The sequence below is a fragment of the Rhopalosiphum maidis genome, chromosome 3 (assembly GCF_003676215.2).
Source record: "Rhopalosiphum maidis isolate BTI-1 chromosome 3, ASM367621v3, whole genome shotgun sequence".
Lineage (NCBI taxonomy): Eukaryota > Metazoa > Arthropoda > Insecta > Hemiptera > Aphididae > Rhopalosiphum > Rhopalosiphum maidis.
The window spans coordinates 1,831,391-1,853,277 of NC_040879.1; the positions used below are offsets into that span (position 1 = coordinate 1,831,391).

The 21,887-nt window shown below is 28.2% G+C and overlaps 1 long non-coding RNA gene across 2 annotated transcripts; it reads left to right on the forward strand.

Annotated features, from left to right (window-relative positions):
- LOC113559874 lies at positions 1-21,837 on the forward strand. 2 transcript variants are annotated; one of them, XR_003406052.1, is made up of 19 exons: positions 1-118; positions 1,455-1,583; positions 3,013-3,141; positions 3,433-3,561; positions 4,992-5,120; positions 5,412-5,540; positions 8,109-8,237; positions 8,529-8,657; positions 10,088-10,216; positions 10,508-10,636; positions 13,204-13,332; positions 13,624-13,752; positions 15,182-15,310; positions 15,602-15,730; positions 18,299-18,427; positions 18,719-18,847; positions 20,277-20,405; positions 20,697-20,825; positions 21,780-21,837. It is a non-coding gene; the product is annotated as an uncharacterized LOC113559874 (long non-coding RNA). The 2 variants fall into 2 exon arrangements; XR_003406053.1 differs by lacking the exons at positions 1-118; positions 1,455-1,583 and adding an exon at positions 2,676-2,721.
- Positions 21,838-21,887: the final 50 nt, after the last annotated feature.

Genomic DNA, 21,887 nt, shown 5'->3' on the forward strand with positions numbered 1-21,887 from the left:
GCAGATCACTCAAGGCATGCGCAGACAATAATTCACATTTCTACCACATTGGAGAGTACAAAATCACATGTTGAATATTGACCGGAAGACACTGACAATCAGAATGGTTTTATGCAATGTACGTGTAATGGTAACTGAGTGTAATCAATAGTTACTTAATGGTAGTGGTTCAAAAAGTACTTGTCATGAAACCCTTGGTACTAGATAAGAAAATGATGTGTGTTTACAATAATTAACTTTCATTTATTTAAATTTAAGCTGATAATTCATATAAACACTGTAAAACATGCTTTTATGTGATAATTAAGACTTCTATTACAAGTTCAAAATTTTCACTTTCCTATTAAATTACTGTATTATCAATCTGTGCTCCAACCATTATACATGCTTAAAGGTCATAATTTTTTAGATGGCATTAGAGCACTATTTATTCGATTTATGCAAAGTGTGTTTAATGTTAATTGAATAAAATTAATACTGATATAATAATGGTGAAACAATTGAGATTCGTGAAATATCTAAATAAAAGATTTATGTTTCATTTAACCAGATATTTTCATGCAAAAAAAACTATAAAACAAGATTTTATAATTTAGTTTTGACAAATAATGCCAATTGATATTTATTTCATATTGAAAAGTAGCAATTTTCTGTTATTGTACAAGTGTTTAATTTAGTTACACATGTTCTACATTTAAATTCCATAGAATCTTTTGGTGTTTTTTGTACTATATTTTATAGCTTATCATAATTATCATCCCTTATCATGTGTTATATGATTGAATTTCATATCTATTTGCAGTTTTACATTCATATTTGTATTTAAGTTTCTACTTAAAATTGTTTTCACAATCTCCGTAATAAAAATGAAGTGTGTCTGTTAGTTTATGTTTTGTTTGATCCCATTTCTGAAATATTCTTTGTGTTCCTCGTACTAGTTGTCATAATACAGCTTTTCGTTTTCCTTATGGTGTGTAGTAGTGACAGTTTATCCACCAACAATTTTACATATTGAACTGACTACAACCTTTAAGAAGGCAGTTTATCAGATCACTTAAGGCATGCGCAGACAATAATTCACATTTCTACCACTTTGGAGAGTACAAAATCGCATGTTGAATATTGACCAGAAGACACTGACAATAAGAATGGTTTTATTCAATGTTCGTGTAATTGTAACTGAGTGTAATCGATAGTAACTTAATGGTAGTGGTTTAAAAAGTACTTGTCATGAAACCATTGTTACTAGGTTAAGAAAATGATGCTTATTTACAATAATTAACTTTCATTTATTTAAATTTAAGCTGATAATTAATATAAACACTGTAAAACATGCTTTTATGTGATAATTTAGCCTATTATTCCATGTTCATAATTTTCACTTTCTTTAAATCACTGTATTCTCAATCTATGGTCCAACCATTATACATGCTTAAAGGTCATAATTTTTTTAGATGGCATTAGAGCAGATCACTCAAGGCATGCGCAGACAATAATTCACATTTCTACCACATTGGAGAGTACAAAATCACATGTTGAATATTGACTAGAAGACACTGACAATAAGAATGGTTTTATACAATGTACAAGTAATTGTAAATGAGTGTAATCGATAGTAACTTAATGGTAGTGGTTTAAAAAGTACTTGTCATGAAACCCTTGGTACTATGTTAAGAAAATGATGCGTATTTACAATCATTAACTTTCATTTATTTAAATTTAAGCTGATAATTAATATAAACACTGTAAACCATGCTTTTATGTGATAAATTAGCCTACTATTCCATGTTCATAATTTTCACTTTCTTTAAATCACTGTATTCTCAAGCTATTTGCCAACAATTATACATGCATAAAGGTCATAATTTTTTTTAGATAGCATTAGAGCAGAACACTCAAAGCACGCTGAGACATTTATTCACATTTTTACCACTTCGGTAGTATCAGCGGCCTAGTTTGAAAATTAACTAGAATATTTTGATATATTTATTCGATTAATGCAAAGTGTGTTTAATGTTAATTGAATAAAATAATTACTAATATAATAATGGTGAAACAATTGAGATTCGTGAAATATCTAAATAAAAGATTTATGTTTCATTTAACCAGATATTTTCATGCAAAAAAAACTATAAAACAAGATTTAATAATTTAATTTTGACAAATAGTACCAATTGATATTTATTTCATATTGAAAAGGAGCAATTTTCTGTTATTGTACAAGTGTTTAATTTAGTTACACATGTTCTACATTTAAATTCCATAGAATTTTTTGGTGTTTTTGTACTATATTTTATAGCTTATCATAATTATCATCACTTATCATGTGTTATATGATTGAATTTCATATCTATTTGCAGTTTTACATTCATATTTGTATTTAAGTTTCTACTTAAAATTGTTTTCACAATCTCCGTAATAAAAATGAAGTGTGTCTGTTAGTTTATGTTTTGTTTGATCCCATTTCTGAAATATTCTTTGTGTTCCTCGTACTAGTTGTCATAATACAGCTTTTCGTTTTCCTTATGGTGTGTAGTAGTGACAGTTTATCCACCAACAATTTTACATATTGAACTGACTACAACCTTTAAGAAGGCAGTTTATCAGATCACTTAAGGCATGCGCAGACAATAATTCACATTTCTACCACTTTGGAGAGTACAAAATCGCATGTTGAATATTGACTAGAAGACACTGACAATAAGAATGGTTTTATACAATGTACGTGTAATTGTAACTGAGTGTAATCGATAGTAACTTAATGGTAGTGGTTTAAAAAGTACTTGTCATGAAACCATTGGTACTAGGTTAAGAAAAAGATGCTTATTTACAATAATTAACTTTCATTAATTTAAATTTAAGCTGATAATTAATATAAACACTGTAAAACATGCTTTTATGTGATAATTTAGCCTACTATTCCATGTTCATAATTTTCACTTTCTTTAAATCACTGTATTCTCAATCTATGGTCCAACCATTATACATGCTTAAAGGTCATAATTTTTTTAGATGGCATTAGAGCAGATCACTCAAGGCATGCGCAGACAATAATTCACATTTCTACCACATTGGAGAGTACAAAATCACATGTTGAATATTGACCGGAAGACACTGACAATCAGAATGGTTTTATGCAATGTACGTGTAATGGTAACTGACTGTAATCATTAGTATCTTAATGGTAGTAGTTTTAAAAGTACTTGTCATGAAACCCTTGGTACTAGATTAAGAAAATGATGCGTATTTACAATAATTAACTTTCATTTATTTAAATTTAAGCTGATAATTAATATAAACACTGTAAAACATGCTTTTATGTGGTAATTAAGACTTCTATTACAAGTTCATAATTTTCACTTTCTTTAAATCACTGTATTGTCAATCTATGCTCCAACCATTATACATGCTTAAAGGTCATAATTTTTTTAGATTGCATTAGAGCAGATCACTCAAGGCATGCGCAGACAATAATTCACATTTCTACCACATTGGAGAGTACAAAATCACATGTTGAATATTGACTAGAATACACTGACAATAAGAATGGTTTTATACAATGTACGTGTAATTGTAACTGAGTGTAATCGATAGTAACTTAATGTTAGTGGTTTAAAAAGTACTTGTCATGAAACCCTTGGTACTAGGTTAAAAAAATGATGCGTATTTACAATAATTAACTTTCATTTATTTAAATTTAAGCTGATAATTAATATAAACACTGTAAAACATTCTTTTATGTGATAATTTAGCCTACTATTCCATGTTCATAATTTTCACTGTCTTTAAATCACTGTATTCTCAAGCTATTCTCCAACCATTATACATGCTTAAAGGTCATAATTTTTTTTTAGATAGCATTAGAGCAGAACACTCAAAGCACGCTGAGACATTTATTCACATATTTACCACTTCGGTAGTATCAGCGGCCTAGTTTGAAAATTAACTAGAATATTTTGATATATTTATTCGATTAATGCAAAGTGTGTTTAATGTTAATTGAATAAAATTGATACTAATATAATAATGGTGAAACAATTGAGATTCGTGAAATATCTAAATAAAAGATTTATGTTTCATTTAACCAGATATTTTCATGCAAAAAAAACTATAAAACAAGATTTAATAATTTAATTTTGACAAATAATACCAATTGATAATTATTTCATATTGAAAAGGAGCAATTTTCTGTTATTGTACAAGAGTTTAATTTAGTTACACATGTTCTACATTTAAATTCCATAGAATCTTTTGGTGTTTTTGTACTATATTTTATAGCTTATCATAATTATCATCCCTTATCATGTGTTATATGATTGAATTTCATATCTATTTGCAGTTTTACATTCATATTTGTATTTAAGTTTCTACTTAAAATTGTTTTCACAATCTCCGTAATAAAAATGAAGTGTGTCTGTTAGTTTATGTTTTGTTTGATCCCATTTCTGAAATATTCTTTGTGTTCCTCGTACTAGTTGTCATAATACAGCTTTTCGTTTTCCTTATGGTGTGTAGTAGTGACAGTTTATCCACCAACAATTTTACATATTGAACTGAATACAACCTTTAAGAAGGCAGTTTATCAGATCACTTAAGGCATGCGCAGACAATAATTCACATTTCTACCACTTTGGAGAGTACAAAATCGCATGTTGAATATTGACCAGAAGACACTGACAATAAGAATGGTTTTATTCAATGTTCTTGTAATTGTAACTGAGTGTAATCGATAGTAACTTAATGGTAGTGGTTTAAAAAGTACTTGTCATGAAACCATTGGTACTAGGTTAAGAAAAAGATGCTTATTTACAATAATTAACTTTCATTAATTTAAATTTAAGCTGATAATTAATATAAACACTGTAAAACATGCTTTTATGTGATAATTTAGCCTACTATTCCATGTTCATAATTTTCACTTTCTTTAAATCACTGTATTCTCAATCTATGGTCCAACCATTATACATGCTTAAAGGTCATAATTTTTTTAGATGGCATTAGAGCAGATCACTCAAGGCATGCGCAGACAATAATTCACATTTCTACCACATTGGAGAGTACAAAATCACATGTTGAATATTGACCGGAAGACACTGACAATCAGAATGGTTTTATGCAATGTACGTGTAATGGTAACTGACTGTAATCATTAGTATCTTAATGGTAGTAGTTTTAAAAGTACTTGTCATGAAACCCTTGGTACTAGATTAAGAAAATGATGCGTATTTACAATAATTAACTTTCATTTATTTAAATTTAAGCTGATAATTAATATAAACACTGTAAAACATGCTTTTATGTGGTAATTAAGACTTCTATTACAAGTTCATAATTTTCACTTTCTTTAAATCACTGTATTGTCAATCTATGCTCCAACCATTATACATGCTTAAAGGTCATAATTTTTTTAGATTGCATTAGAGCAGATCACTCAAGGCATGCGCAGACAATAATTCACATTTCTACCACATTGGAGAGTACAAAATCACATGTTGAATATTGACTAGAAGACACTGACAATAAGAATGGTTTTATACAATGTACGTGTAATTGTAACTGAGTGTAATCGATAGTAACTTAATGTTAGTGGTTTAAAAAGTACTTGTCATGAATCCCTTGGTACTAGGTTAAAAAAATGATGCGTATTTACAATAATTAACTTTCATTTATTTAAATTTAAGCTGATAATTAATATAAACACTGTAAAACATGCTTTTATGTGATAATTTTGCCTACTATTCCATGTTCATAATTTTCACTGTCTTTAAATCACTGTATTCTCAAGCTATTCTCCAACCATTATACATGCTTAAAGGTCATAATTTTTTTTTAGATAGCATTAGAGCAGAACACTCAAAGCACGCTGAGACATTTATTCACATTTTTACCACTTCGGTAGTATCAGCGGCCTAGTTTGAAAATTAACTAGAATATTTTGATATATTTATTCGATTAATGCAAAGTGTGTTTAATGTTAATTGAATTAAATTGATACTAATATAATAATGGTGAAACAATTGAGATTCGTGAAATATCTAAATAAAAGATTTATGTTTCATTTAACCAGATATTTTCATGCAAAAAAAACTATAAAACAAGATTTAATAATTTAATTTTGACAAATAATACCAATTGATATTTATTTCATATTGAAAAGGAGCAATTTTCTGTTATTGTACAAGAGTTTAATTTAGTTACACATGTTCTACATTTAAATTCCATAGAATCTTTTGGTGTTTTTGTACTATATTTTATAGCTTATCATAATTATCATCCCTTATCATGTGTTATATGATTGAATTTCATATCTATTTGCAGTTTTACATTCATATTTGTATTTAAGTTTCTACTTAAAATTGTTTTCACAATCTCCGTAATAAAAATGAAGTGTGTCTGTTAGTTTATGTTTTGTTTGATCCCATTTCTGAAATATTCTTTGTGTTCCTCGTACTAGTTGTCATAATACAGCTTTTCGTTTTCCTTATGGTGTGTAGTAGTGACAGTTTATCCACCAACAATTTTACATATTGAACTGACTACAACCTTTAAGAAGGCAGTTTATCAGATCACTTAAGGCATGCGCAGACAATAATTCACATTTCTACCACTTTGGAGAGTACAAAATCGCATGTTGAATATTGACCAGAAGACACTGACAATAAGAATGGTTTTATTCAATGTTCGTGTAATTGTAACTGAGTGTAATCGATAGTAACTTAATGGTAGTGGTTTAAAAAGTACTTGTCATGAAACCCTTGGTACTATGTTAAGACAATGATGCGTATTTACAATCATTAACTTTCATTAATTTAAATTTAAGCTGATAATTAATATAAACACTGTAAAACATGCTTTTATGTGATAATTTAGCCTACTATTCCATGTTCATAATTTTCACTGTCTTTAAATCACTGTATTCTCAAGCTATTCTCCAACCATTATACATGCTTAAAGGTCATAATTTTGTTTAGATAGCATTAGAACAGAACACTCAAAGCACGCTGAGACATTTATTCACATTTTTACCACTTCGGTAGTATCAGCGGCCTAGTTTGAAAATTAACTAGAATATTTTGATATATTTATTCGATTAATGCAAAGTGTGTTTAATGTTAATTGAATAAAATTAATACTAATATAATAATGGTGAAACAATTGAGATTCGTGAAATATCTAAATAAAAGATTTATGTTTCAGTTAACCAGATATTTTCATGCAAAAAAAACTATAAAACAAGATTTAATAATTTAATTTTGACAAATAATACCAATTGATATTTATTTCATATTGAAAAGGAGCAATTTTCTGTTATTGTACAAGTGTTTAATTTAGTTACACATGTTCTACATTTAAATTCCATAGAATCTTTTGGTGTTTTTGTACTATATTTTATAGCTTATCATAATTATCATCACTTATCATGTGTTATATGATTGAATTTCATATCTATTTGCAGTTTTACATTCATATTTGTATTTAAGTTTCTACTTAAAATTGTTTTCACAATCTCCGTAATAAAAATGAAGTGTGTCTGTTAGTTTATGTTTTGTTTGATCCCATTTCTGAAATATTCTTTGTGTTCCTCGTACTAGTTGTCATAATACAGCTTTTCGTTTTCCTTATGGTGTGTAGTAGTGACAGTTTATCCACCAACAATTTTACATATTGAACTGAATACAACCTTTAAGAAGGCAGTTTATCAGATCACTTAAGGCATGCGCAGACAATAATTCACATTTCTACCACTTTGGAGAGTACAAAATCGCATGTTGAATATTGACCAGAAGACACTGACAATAAGAATGGTTTTATTCAATGTTCGTGTAATTGTAACTGAGTGTAATCGATAGTAACTTAATGGTATTGGTTTAAAAAGTACTTGTCATGAAACCATTGGTACTAGGTTAAGAAAATGATGCTTATTTACAATAATTAACTTTCATTAATTTAAATTTAAGCTGATAATTAATATAAACACTGTAAAACATGCTTTTATGTGATAATTTAGCCTACTATTCCATGTTCATAATTTTCACTTTCTTTAAATCACTGTATTCTCAATCTATGGTCCAACCATTATACATGCTTAAAGGTCATAATTTTTTTAGATGGCATTAGAGCAGATCACTCAAGGCATGCGCAGACAATAATTCACATTTCTACCACATTGGAGAGTACAAAATCACATGTTGAATATTGACCGGAAGACACTGACAATCAGAATGGTTTTATGCAATGTACGTGTAATGGTAACTGACTGTAATCATTAGTATCTTAATGGTAGTAGTTTTAAAAGTACTTGTCATGAAACCCTTGGTACTAGATTAAGAAAATGATGCGTATTTACAATAATTAACTTTCATTTATTTAAATTTAAGCTGATAATTAATATAAACACTGTAAAACATGCTTTTATGTGGTATCTAAGACTTCTATTACAAGTTCATAATTTTCACTTTCTTTAAATCACTGTATTGTCAATCTATGCTCCAACCATTATACATGCTTAAAGGTCATAATTTTTTTAGATTGCATTAGAGCAGATCACTCAAGGCATGCGCAGACAATAATTCACATTTCTACCACATTGGAGAGTACAAAATCACATGTTGAATATTGACTAGAAGACACTGACAATAAGAATGGTTTTATACAATGTACGTGTAATTGTAACTGAGTGTAATCGATAGTAACTTAATGTTAGTGGTTTAAAAAGTACTTGTCATGAAACCCTTGGTACTAGGTTAAAAAAATGATGCGTATTTACAATAATTAACTTTCATTTATTTAAATTTAAGCTGATAATTAATATAAACACTGTAAAACATGCTTTTATGTGATAATTTAGCCTACTATTCCATGTTCATAATTTTCACTGTCTTTAAATCACTGTATTCTCAAGCTATTCTCCAACCATTATACATGCTTAAAGGTCATAATTTTTTTTTAGATAGCATTAGAGCAGAACACTCAAAGCACGCTGAGACATTTATTCACATTTTTACCACTTCGGTAGTATCAGCGGCCTAGTTTGAAAATTAACTAGAATATTTTGATATATTTATTCGATTAATGCAAAGTGTGTTTAATGTTAATTGAATAAAATTGATACTAATATAATAATGGTGAAACAATTGAGATTCGTGAAATATCTAAATAAAAGATTTATGTTTCAGTTAACCAGATATTTTCATGCAAAAAAAACTATAAAACAAGATTTAATAATTTAATTTTGACAAATAATACCAATTGATATTTATTTCATATTGAAAAGGAGCAATTTTCTGTTATTGTACAAGTGTTTAATTTAGTTACACATGTTCTACATTTAAATTCCATAGAATCTTTTGGTGTTTTTGTACTATATTTTATAGCTTATCATAATTATCATCACTTATCATGTGTTATATGATTGAATTTCATATCTATTTGCAGTTTTACATTCATATTTGTATTTAAGTTTCTACTTAAAATTGTTTTCACAATCTCCGTAATAAAAATGAAGTGTGTCTGTTAGTTTATGTTTTGTTTGATCCCATTTCTGAAATATTCTTTGTGTTCCTCGTACTAGTTGTCATAATACAGCTTTTCGTTTTCCTTATGGTATGTAGTAGTGACAGTTTATCCACCAACAATTTTACATATTGAACTGAATACAACCTTTAAGAAGGCAGTTTATCAGATCACTTAAGGCATGCGCAGACAATAATTCACATTTCTACCACTTTGGAGAGTACAAAATCGCATGTTGAATATTGACCAGAAGACACTGACAATAAGAATGGTTTTATTCAATGTTCTTGTAATTGTAACTGAGTGTAATCGATAGTAACTTAATGGTAGTGGTTTAAAAAGTACTTGTCATGAAACCATTGGTACTAGGTTAAGAAAATGATGCTTATTTACAATAATTAACTTTCATTAATTTAAATTTAAGCTGATAATTAATATAAACACTGTAAAACATGCTTTTATGTGATAATTTAGCCTACTATTCCATGTTCATAATTTTCACTTTCTTTAAATCACTGTATTCTCAATCTATGGTCCAACCATTATACATGCTTAAAGGTCATAATTTTTTTAGATGGCATTAGAGCAGATCACTCAAGGCATGCGCAGACAATAATTCACATTTCTACCACATTGGAGAGTACAAAATCACATGTTGAATATTGACCGGAAGACACTGACAATCAGAATGGTTTTATGCAATGTACGTGTAATGGTAACTGACTGTAATCATTAGTATCTTAATGGTAGTAGTTTTAAAAGTACTTGTCATGAAACCCTTGGTACTAGATTAAGAAAATGATGCGTATTTACAATAATTAACTTTCATTTATTTAAATTTAAGCTGATAATTAATATAAACACTGTAAAACATGCTTTTATGTGGTATCTAAGACTTCTATTACAAGTTCATAATTTTCACTTTCTTTAAATCACTGTATTGTCAATCTATGCTCCAACCATTATACATGCTTAAAGGTCATAATTTTTTTAGATTGCATTAGAGCAGATCACTCAAGGCATGCGCAGACAATAATTCACATTTCTACCACATTGGAGAGTACAAAATCACATGTTGAATATTGACTAGAAGACACTGACAATAAGAATGGTTTTATACAATGTACGTGTAATTGTAACTGAGTGTAATCGATAGTAACTTAATGTTAGTGGTTTAAAAAGTACTTGTCATGAAACCCTTGGTACTAGGTTAAAAAAATGATGCGTATTTACAATAATTAACTTTCATTTATTTAAATTTAAGCTGATAATTAATATAAACACTGTAAAACATGCTTTTATGTGATAATTTAGCCTACTATTCCATGTTCATAATTTTCACTGTCTTTAAATCACTGTATTCTCAAGCTATTCTCCAACCATTATACATGCTTAAAGGTCATAATTTTTTTTTAGATAGCATTAGAGCAGAACACTCAAAGCACGCTGAGACATTTATTCACATTTTTACCACTTCGGTAGTATCAGCGGCCTAGTTTGAAAATTAACTAGAATATTTTGATATATTTATTCGATTAATGCAAAGTGTGTTTAATGTTAATTGAATAAAATTGATACTAATATAATAATGGTGAAACAATTGAGATTCGTGAAATATCTAAATAAAAGATTTATGTTTCATTTAACCAGATATTTTCATGCAAAAAAAACTATAAAACAAGATTTAATAATTTAATTTTGACAAATAATACCAATTGATATTTATTTCATATTGAAAAGGAGCAATTTTCTGTTATTTTACAAGAGTTTAATTTAGTTACACATGTTCTACATTTAAATTCCATAGAATCTTTTGGTGTTTTTGTACTATATTTTATAGCTTATCATAATTATCATCCCTTATCATGTGTTATATGATTGAATTTCATATCTATTTGCAGTTTTACATTCATATTTGTATTTAAGTTTCTACTTAAAATTGTTTTCACAATCTCCGTAATAAAAATGAAGTGTGTCTGTTAGTTTATGTTTGTTTGATCCCATTTCTGAAATATTCTTTGTGTTCCTCGTACTAGTTGTCATAATACAGCTTTTCGTTTTCCTTATGGTGTGTAGTAGTGACAGTTTATCCACCAACAATTTTACATATTGAACTGACTACAACCTTTAAGAAGGCAGTTTATCAGATCACTTAAGGCATGCGCAGACAATAATTCACATTTCTACCACTTTGGAGAGTACAAAATCGCATGTTGAATATTGACCAGAAGACACTGACAATAAGAATGGTTTTATTCAATGTTCGTGTAATTGTAACTGAGTGTAATCGATAGTAACTTAATGGTAGTGGTTTAAAAAGTACTTGTCATGAAACCCTTGGTACTATGTTAAGACAATGATGCGTATTTACAATCATTAACTTTCATTAATTTAAATTTAAGCTGATAATTAATATAAACACTGTAAAACATGCTTTTATGTGATAATTTAGCCTACTATTCCATGTTCATAATTTTCACTGTCTTTAAATCACTGTATTCTCAAGCTATTCTCCAACCATTATACATGCTTAAAGGTCATAATTTTGTTTAGATAGCATTAGAACAGAACACTCAAAGCACGCTGAGACATTTATTCACATTTTTACCACTTCGGTAGTATCAGCGGCCTAGTTTGAAAATTAACTAGAATATTTTGATATATTTATTCGATTAATGCAAAGTGTGTTTAATGTTAATTGAATAAAATTAATACTAATATAATAATGGTGAAACAATTGAGATTCGTGAAATATCTAAATAAAAGATTTATGTTTCAGTTAACCAGATATTTTCATGCAAAAAAAACTATAAAACAAGATTTAATAATTTAATTTTGACAAATAATACCAATTGATATTTATTTCATATTGAAAAGGAGCAATTTTCTGTTATTGTACAAGTGTTTAATTTAGTTACACATGTTCTACATTTAAATTCCATAGAATCTTTTGGTGTTTTTGTACTATATTTTATAGCTTATCATAATTATCATCACTTATCATGTGTTATATGATTGAATTTCATATCTATTTGCAGTTTTACATTCATATTTGTATTTAAGTTTCTACTTAAAATTGTTTTCACAATCTCCGTAATAAAAATAAAGTGTGTCTGTTAGTTTATGTTTTGTTTGATCCCATTTCTGAAATATTCTTTGTGTTCCTCGTACTAGTTGTCATAATACAGCTTTTCGTTTTCCTTATGGTGTGTAGTAGTGACAGTTTATCCACCAACAATTTTACATATTGAACTGAATACAACCTTTAAGAAGGCAGTTTATCAGATCACTTAAGGCATGCGCAGACAATAATTCACATTTCTACCACTTTGGAGAGTACAAAATCGCATGTTGAATATTGACCAGAAGACACTGACAATAAGAATGGTTTTATTCAATGTTCTTGTAATTGTAACTGAGTGTAATCGATAGTAACTTAATGGTAGTGGTTTAAAAAGTACTTGTCATGAAACCATTGGTACTAGGTTAAGAAAATGATGCTTATTTACAATAATTAACTTTCATTAATTTAAATTTAAGCTGATAATTAATATAAACACTGTAAAACATGCTTTTATGTGATAATTTAGCCTACTATTCCATGTTCATAATTTTCACTTTCTTTAAATCACTGTATTCTCAATCTATGGTCCAACCATTATACATGCTTAAAGGTCATAATTTTTTTAGATGGCATTAGAGCAGATCACTCAAGGCATGCGCAGACAATAATTCACATTTCTACCACATTGGAGAGTACAAAATCACATGTTGAATATTGACCGGAAGACACTGACAATCAGAATGGTTTTATGCAATGTACGTGTAATGGTAACTGACTGTAATCATTAGTATCTTAATGGTAGTAGTTTTAAAAGTACTTGTCATGAAACCCTTGGTACTAGATTAAGAAAATGATGCGTATTTACAATAATTAACTTTCATTTATTTAAATTTAAGCTGATAATTAATATAAACACTGTAAAACATGCTTTTATGTGGTATCTAAGACTTCTATTACAAGTTCATAATTTTCACTTTCTTTAAATCACTGTATTGTCAATCTATGCTCCAACCATTATACATGCTTAAAGGTCATAATTTTTTTAGATTGCATTAGAGCAGATCACTCAAGGCATGCGCAGACAATAATTCACATTTCTACCACATTGGAGAGTACAAAATCACATGTTGAATATTGACTAGAAGACACTGACAATAAGAATGGTTTTATACAATGTACGTGTAATTGTAACTGAGTGTAATCGATAGTAACTTAATGTTAGTGGTTTAAAAAGTACTTGTCATGAAACCCTTGGTACTAGGTTAAAAAAATGATGCGTATTTACAATCATTAACTTTCATTAATTTAAATTTAAGCTGATAATTAATATAAACACTGTAAAACATGCTTTTATGTGATAATTTAGCCTACTATTCCATGTTCATAATTTTCACTGTCTTTAAATCACTGTATTCTCAAGCTATTCTCCAACCATTATACATGCTTAAAGGTCATAATTTTGTTTAGATAGCATTAGAACAGAACACTCAAAGCACGCTGAGACATTTATTCACATTTTTACCACTTCGGTAGTATCAGCGGCCTAGTTTGAAAATTAACTAGAATATTTTGATATATTTATTCGATTAATGCAAAGTGTGTTTAATGTTAATTGAATAAAATTAATACTAATATAATAATGGTGAAACAATTGAGATTCGTGAAATATCTAAATAAAAGATTTATGTTTCAGTTAACCAGATATTTTCATGCAAAAAAAACTATAAAACAAGATTTAATAATTTAATTTTGACAAATAATACCAATTGATATTTATTTCATATTGAAAAGGAGCAATTTTCTGTTATTGTACAAGTGTTTAATTTAGTTACACATGTTCTACATTTAAATTCCATAGAATCTTTTGGTGTTTTTGTACTATATTTTATAGCTTATCATAATTATCATCACTTATCATGTGTTATATGATTGAATTTCATATCTATTTGCAGTTTTACATTCATATTTGTATTTAAGTTTCTACTTAAAATTGTTTTCACAATCTCCGTAATAAAAATGAAGTGTGTCTGTTAGTTTATGTTTTGTTTGATCCCATTTCTGAAATATTCTTTGTGTTCCTCGTACTAGTTGTCATAATACAGCTTTTCGTTTTCCTTATGGTGTGTAGTAGTGACAGTTTATCCACCAACAATTTTACATATTGAACTGAATACAACCTTTAAGAAGGCAGTTTATCAGATCACTTAAGGCATGCGCAGACAATAATTCACATTTCTACCACTTTGGAGAGTACAAAATCGCATGTTGAATATTGACCAGAAGACACTGACAATAAGAATGGTTTTATTCAATGTTCTTGTAATTGTAACTGAGTGTAATCGATAGTAACTTAATGGTAGTGGTTTAAAAAGTACTTGTCATGAAACCATTGGTACTAGGTTAAGAAAATGATGCTTATTTACAATAATTAACTTTCATTAATTTAAATTTAAGCTGATAATTAATATAAACACTGTAAAACATGCTTTTATGTGATAATTTAGCCTACTATTCCATGTTCATAATTTTCACTTTCTTTAAATCACTGTATTCTCAATCTATGGTCCAACCATTATACATGCTTAAAGGTCATAATTTTTTTAGATGGCATTAGAGCAGATCACTCAAGGCATGCGCAGACAATAATTCACATTTCTACCACATTGGAGAGTACAAAATCACATGTTGAATATTGACCGGAAGACACTGACAATCAGAATGGTTTTATGCAATGTACGTGTAATGGTAACTGACTGTAATCATTAGTATCTTAATGGTAGTAGTTTTAAAAGTACTTGTCATGAAACCCTTGGTACTAGATTAAGAAAATGATGCGTATTTACAATAATTAACTTTCATTTATTTAAATTTAAGCTGATAATTAATATAAACACTGTAAAACATGCTTTTATGTGGTATCTAAAACTTCTATTACAAGTTCATAATTTTCACTTTCTTTAAATCACTGTATTGTCAATCTATGCTCCAACCATTATACATGCTTAAAGGTCATAATTTTTTTAGATTGCATTAGAGCAGATCACTCAAGGCATGCGCAGACAATAATTCACATTTCTACCACATTGGAGAGTACAAAATCACATGTTGAATATTGACTAGAAGACACTGACAATAAGAATGGTTTTATACAATGTACGTGTAATTGTAACTGAGTGTAATCGATAGTAACTTAATGTTAGTGGTTTAAAAAGTACTTGTCATGAAACCCTTGGTACTAGGTTAAAAAAATGATGCGTATTTACAATAATTAACTTTCATTTATTTAAATTTAAGCTGATAATTAATATAAACACTGTAAAACATGCTTTTATGTGATAATTTAGCCTACTATTCCATGTTCATAATTTTCACTGACTTTAAATCACTGTATTCTCAAGCTATTCTCCAACCATTATACATGCTTAAAGGTCATAATTTTTTTTTAGATAGCATTAGAGCAGAACACTCAAAGCACGCTGAGACATTTATTCACATTTTTACCACTTCGGTAGTATCAGCGGCCTAGTTTGAAAATTAACTAGAATATTTTGATATATTTATTCGATTAATGCAAAGTGTGTTTAATGTTAATTGAATAAAATTGATACTAATATAATAATGGTGAAACAATTGAGATTCGTGAAATATCTAAATAAAAGATTTATGTTTCATTTAACCAGATATTTTCATGCAAAAAAAACTATAAAACAAGATTTAATAATTTAATTTTGACAAATAATACCAATTGATATTTATTTCATATTGAAAAGGAGCAATTTTCTGTTATTGTACAAGAGTTTAATTTAGTTACACATGTTCTACATTTAAATTCCATAGAATCTTTTGGTGTTTTTGTACTATATTTTATAGCTTATCATAATTATCATCCCTTATCATGTGTTATATGATTGAATTTCATATCTATTTGCAGTTTTACATTCATATTTGTATTTAAGTTTCTACTTAAAATTGTTTTCACAATCTCCGTAATAAAAATGAAGTGTGTCTGTTAGTTTATGTTTTGTTTGATCCCATTTCTGAAATATTCTTTGTGTTCCTCGTACTAGTTGTCATAATACAGCTTTTCGTTTTCCTTATGGTGTGTAGTAGTGACAGTTTATCCACCAACAATTTTACATATTGAACTGACTACAACCTTTAAGAAGGCAGTTTATCAGATCACTTAAGGCATGCGCAGACAATAATTCACATTTCTACCACTTTGGAGAGTACAAAATCGCATGTTGAATATTGACCAGAAGACACTGACAATAAGAATGGTTTTATTCAATGTTCGTGTAATTGTAACTGAGTGTAATCGATAGTAACTTAATGGTAGTGGTTTAAAAAGTACTTGTCATGAAACCCTTGGTACTATGTTAAGACAATGATGCGTATTTACAATCATTAACTTTCATTAATTTAAATTTAAGCTGATAATTAATATAAACACTGTAAAACATGCTTTTATGTGATAATTTAGCCTACTATTCCATGTTCATAATTTTCACTGTCTTTAAATCACTGTATTCTCAAGCTATTCTCCAACCATTATACATGCTTAAAGGTCATAATTTTGTTTAGATAGCATTAGAACAGAACACTCAAAGCACGCTGAGACATTTATTCACATTTTTACCACTTCGGTAGTATCAGCGGCCTAGTTTGAAAATTAACTAGAATATTTTGATATATTTATTCGATTAATGCAAAGTGTGTTTAATGTTAATTGAATAAAATTAATACTAATATAATAATGGTGAAACAATTGAGATTCGTGAAATATCTAAATAAAAGATTTATGTTTCAGTTAACCAGATATTTTCATGCAAAAAAAACTATAAAACAAGATTTAATAATTTAATTTTGACAAATAATACCAATTGATATTTATTTCATATTGAAAAGGAGCAATTTTCTGTTATTGTACAAGTGTTTAATTTAGTTACACATGTTCTACATTTAAATTCCATAGAATCTTTTGGTGTTTTTGTACTATATTTTATAGCTTATCATAATTATCATCACTTATCATGTGTTATATGATTGAATTTCATATCTATTTGCAGTTTTACATTCATATTTGTATTTAAGTTTCTACTTAAAATTGTTTTCACAATCTCCGTAATAAAAATAAAGTGTGTCTGTTAGTTTATGTTTTGTTTGATCCCATTTCTGAAATATTCTTTGTGTTCCTCGTACTAGTTGTCATAATACAGCTTTTCGTTTTCCTTATGGTGTGTAGTAGTGACAGTTTATCCACCAACAATTTTACATATTGAACTGAATACAACCTTTAAGAAGGCAGTTTATCAGATCACTTAAGGCATGCGCAGACAATAATTCACATTTCTACCACTTTGGAGAGTACAAAATCGCATGTTGAATATTGACCAGAAGACACTGACAATAAGAATGGTTTTATTCAATGTTCGTGTAATTGTAACTGAGTGTAATCGATAGTAACTTAATGGTATTGGTTTAAAAAGTACTTGTCATGAAACCATTGGTACTAGGTTAAGAAAATGATGCTTATTTACAATAATTAACTTTCATTAATTTAAATTTAAGCTGATAATTAATATAAACACTGTAAAACATGCTTTTATGTGATAATTTAGCCTACTATTCCATGTTCATAATTTTCACTTTCTTTAAATCACTGTATTCTCAATCTATGGTCCAACCATTATACATGCTTAAAGGTCATAATTTTTTTAGATGGCATTAGAGCAGATCACTCAAGGCATGCGCAGACAATAATTCACATTTCTACCACATTGGAGAGTACAAAATCACATGTTGAATATTGACCGGAAGACACTGACAATCAGAATGGTTTTATGCAATGTACGTGTAATGGTAACTGACTGTAATCATTAGTATCTTAATGGTAGTAGTTTTAAAAGTACTTGTCATGAAACCCTTGGTACTAGATTAAGAAAATGATGCGTATTTACAATAATTAACTTTCATTTATTTAAATTTAAGCTGATAATTAATATAAACACTGTAAAACATGCTTTTATGTGGTATCTAAGACTTCTATTACAAGTTCATAATTTTCACTTTCTTTAAATCACTGTATTGTCAATCTATGCTCCAACCATTATACATGCTTAAAGGTCATAATTTTTTTAGATTGCATTAGAGCAGATCACTCAAGGCATGCGCAGACAATAATTCACATTTCTACCACATTGGAGAGTACAAAATCACATGTTGAATATTGACTAGAAGACACTGACAATAAGAATGGTTTTATACAATGTACGTGTAATTGTAACTGAGTGTAATCGATAGTAACTTAATGTTAGTGGTTTAAAAAGTACTTGTCATGAAACCCTTGGTACTAGGTTAAAAAAATGATGCGTATTTACAATCATTAACTTTCATTAATTTAAATTTAAGCTGATAATTAATATAAACACTGTAAAACATGCTTTTATGTGATAATTTAGCCTACTATTCCATGTTCATAATTTTCACTGTCTTTAAATCACTGTATTCTCAAGCTATTCTCCAACCATTATACATGCTTAAAGGTCATAATTTTGTTTAGATAGCATTAGAACAGAACACTCAAAGCACGCTGAGACATTTATTCACATTTTTACCACTTCGGTAGTATCAGCGGCCTAGTTTGAAAATTAACTAGAATATTTTGATATATTTATTCGATTAATGCAAAGTGTGTTTAATGTTAATTGAATAAAATTAATACTAATATAATAATGGTGAAACAATTGAGATTCGTGAAATATCTAAATAAAAGATTTATGTTTCAGTTAACCAGATATTTTCATGCAAAAAAAACTATAAAACAAGATTTAATAATTTAATTTTGACAAATAATACCAATTGATATTTATTTCATATTGAAAAGGAGCAATTTTCTGTTATTGTACAAGTGTTTAATTTAGTTACACATGTTCTACATTTAAATTCCATAGAATCTTTTGGTGTTTTTGTACTATATTTTATAGCTTATCATAATTATCATCACTTATCATGTGTTATATGATTGAATTTCATATCTATTTGCAGTTTTACATTCATATTTGTATTTAAGTTTCTACTTAAAATTGTTTTCACAATCTCCGTAATAAAAATGAAGTGTGTCTGTTAGTTTATGTTTTGTTTGATCCCATTTCTGAAATATTCTTTGTGTTCCTCGTACTAGTTGTCATAATACAGCTTTTCGTTTTCCTTATGGTGTGTAGTAGTGACAGTTTATCCACCAACAATTTTACATATTGAACTGAATACAACCTTTAAGAAGGCAGTTTATCAGATCACTTAAGGCATGCGCAGACAATAATTCACATTTCTACCACTTTGGAGAGTACAAAATCGCATGTTGAATATTGACCAGAAGACACTGACAATAAGAATGGTTTTATTCAATGTTCTTGTAATTGTAACTGAGTGTAATCGATAGTAACTTAATGGTAGTGGTTTAAAAAGTACTTGTCATGAAACCATTGGTACTAGGTTAAGAAAATGATGCTTATTTACAATAATTAACTTTCATTAATTTAAATTTAAGCTGATAATTAATATAAACACTGTAAAACATGCTTTTATGTGATAATTTAGCCTACTATTCCATGTTCATAATTTTCACTTTCTTTAAATCACTGTATTCTCAATCTATGGTCCAACCATTATACATGCTTAAAGGTCATAATTTTTTTAGATGGCATTAGAGCAGATCACTCAAGGCATGCGCAGACAATAATTCACATTTCTACCACATTGGAGAGTACAAAATCACATGTTGAATATTGACCGGAAGACACTGACAATCAGAATGGTTTTATGCAATGTACGTGTAATGGTAACTGACTGTAATCATTAGTATCTTAATGGTAGTAGTTTTAAAAGTACTTGTCATGAAACCCTTGGTACTAGATTAAGAAAATGATGCGTATTTACAATAATTAACTTTCATTTATTTAAATTTAAGCTGATAATTAATATAAACACTGTAAAACATGCTTTTATGTGGTATCTAAGACTTCTATTACAAGTTCATAATTTTCACTTTCTTTAAATCACTGTATTGTCAATCTATGCTCCAACCATTATACATGCTTAAAGGTCATAATTTTTTTAGATTGCATTAGAGCAGATCACTCAAGGCATGCGCAGACAATAATTCACATTTCTACCACATTGGAGAGTACAAAATCACATGTTGAATATTGACTAGAAGACACTGACAATAAGAATGGTTTTATACAATGTACGTGTAATTGTAACTGAGTGTAATCGATAGTAACTTAATGTTAGTGGTTTAAAAAGTACTTGTCATGAAACCCTTGGTACTAGGTTAAAAAAATGATGCGTATTTACAATAATTAACTTTCATTTATTTAAATTTAAGCTGATAATTAATATAAACACTGTAAAACATGCTTTTATGTGATAATTTAGCCTACTATTCCATGTTCATAATTTTCACTGTCTTTAAATCACTGTATTCTCAAGCTATTCTCCAACCATTATACATGCTTAAAGGTCATAATTTTTTTTTAGATTACATTAGAGCAGAACACTCAAAGCACGCTGAGACATTTATTCACATTTTTACCACTTCGGTAGTATCAGCGGCCTAGTTTGAAAATTAACTAGAATATTTTGATATATTTATTCGATTAATGCAAAGTGTGTTTAATGTTAATTGAATAAAATTGATACTAATATAATAATGGTGAAACAATTGAGATTCGTGAAATATCTAAATAAAAGATTTATGTTTCATTTAACCAGATATTTTCATGCAAAAAAAACTATAAAACAAGATTTAATAATTTAATTTTGACAAATAATACCAATTGATATTTATTTCATATTGAAAAGGAGCAATTTTCTGTTATTGTACAAGAGTTTAATTTAGTTACACATGTTCTACATTTAAATTCCATAGAATCTTTTGGTGTTTTTGTACTATATTTTATAGCTTATCATAATTATCATCCCTTATCATGTGTTATATGATTGAATTTCATATCTATTTGCAGTTTTACATTCATATTTGTATTTAAGTTTCTACTTAAAATTGTTTTCACAATCTCCGTAATAAAAATGAAGTGTGTCTGTTAGTTTATGTTTTGTTTGATCCCATTTCTGAAATATTCTTTGTGTTCCTCGTACTAGTTGTCATAATACAGCTTTTCGTTTTCCTTATGGTGTGTAGTAGTGACAGTTTATCCACCAACAATTTTACATATTGAACTGACTACAACCTTTAAGAAGGCAGTTTATCAGATCACTTAAGGCATGCGCAGACAATAATTCACATTTC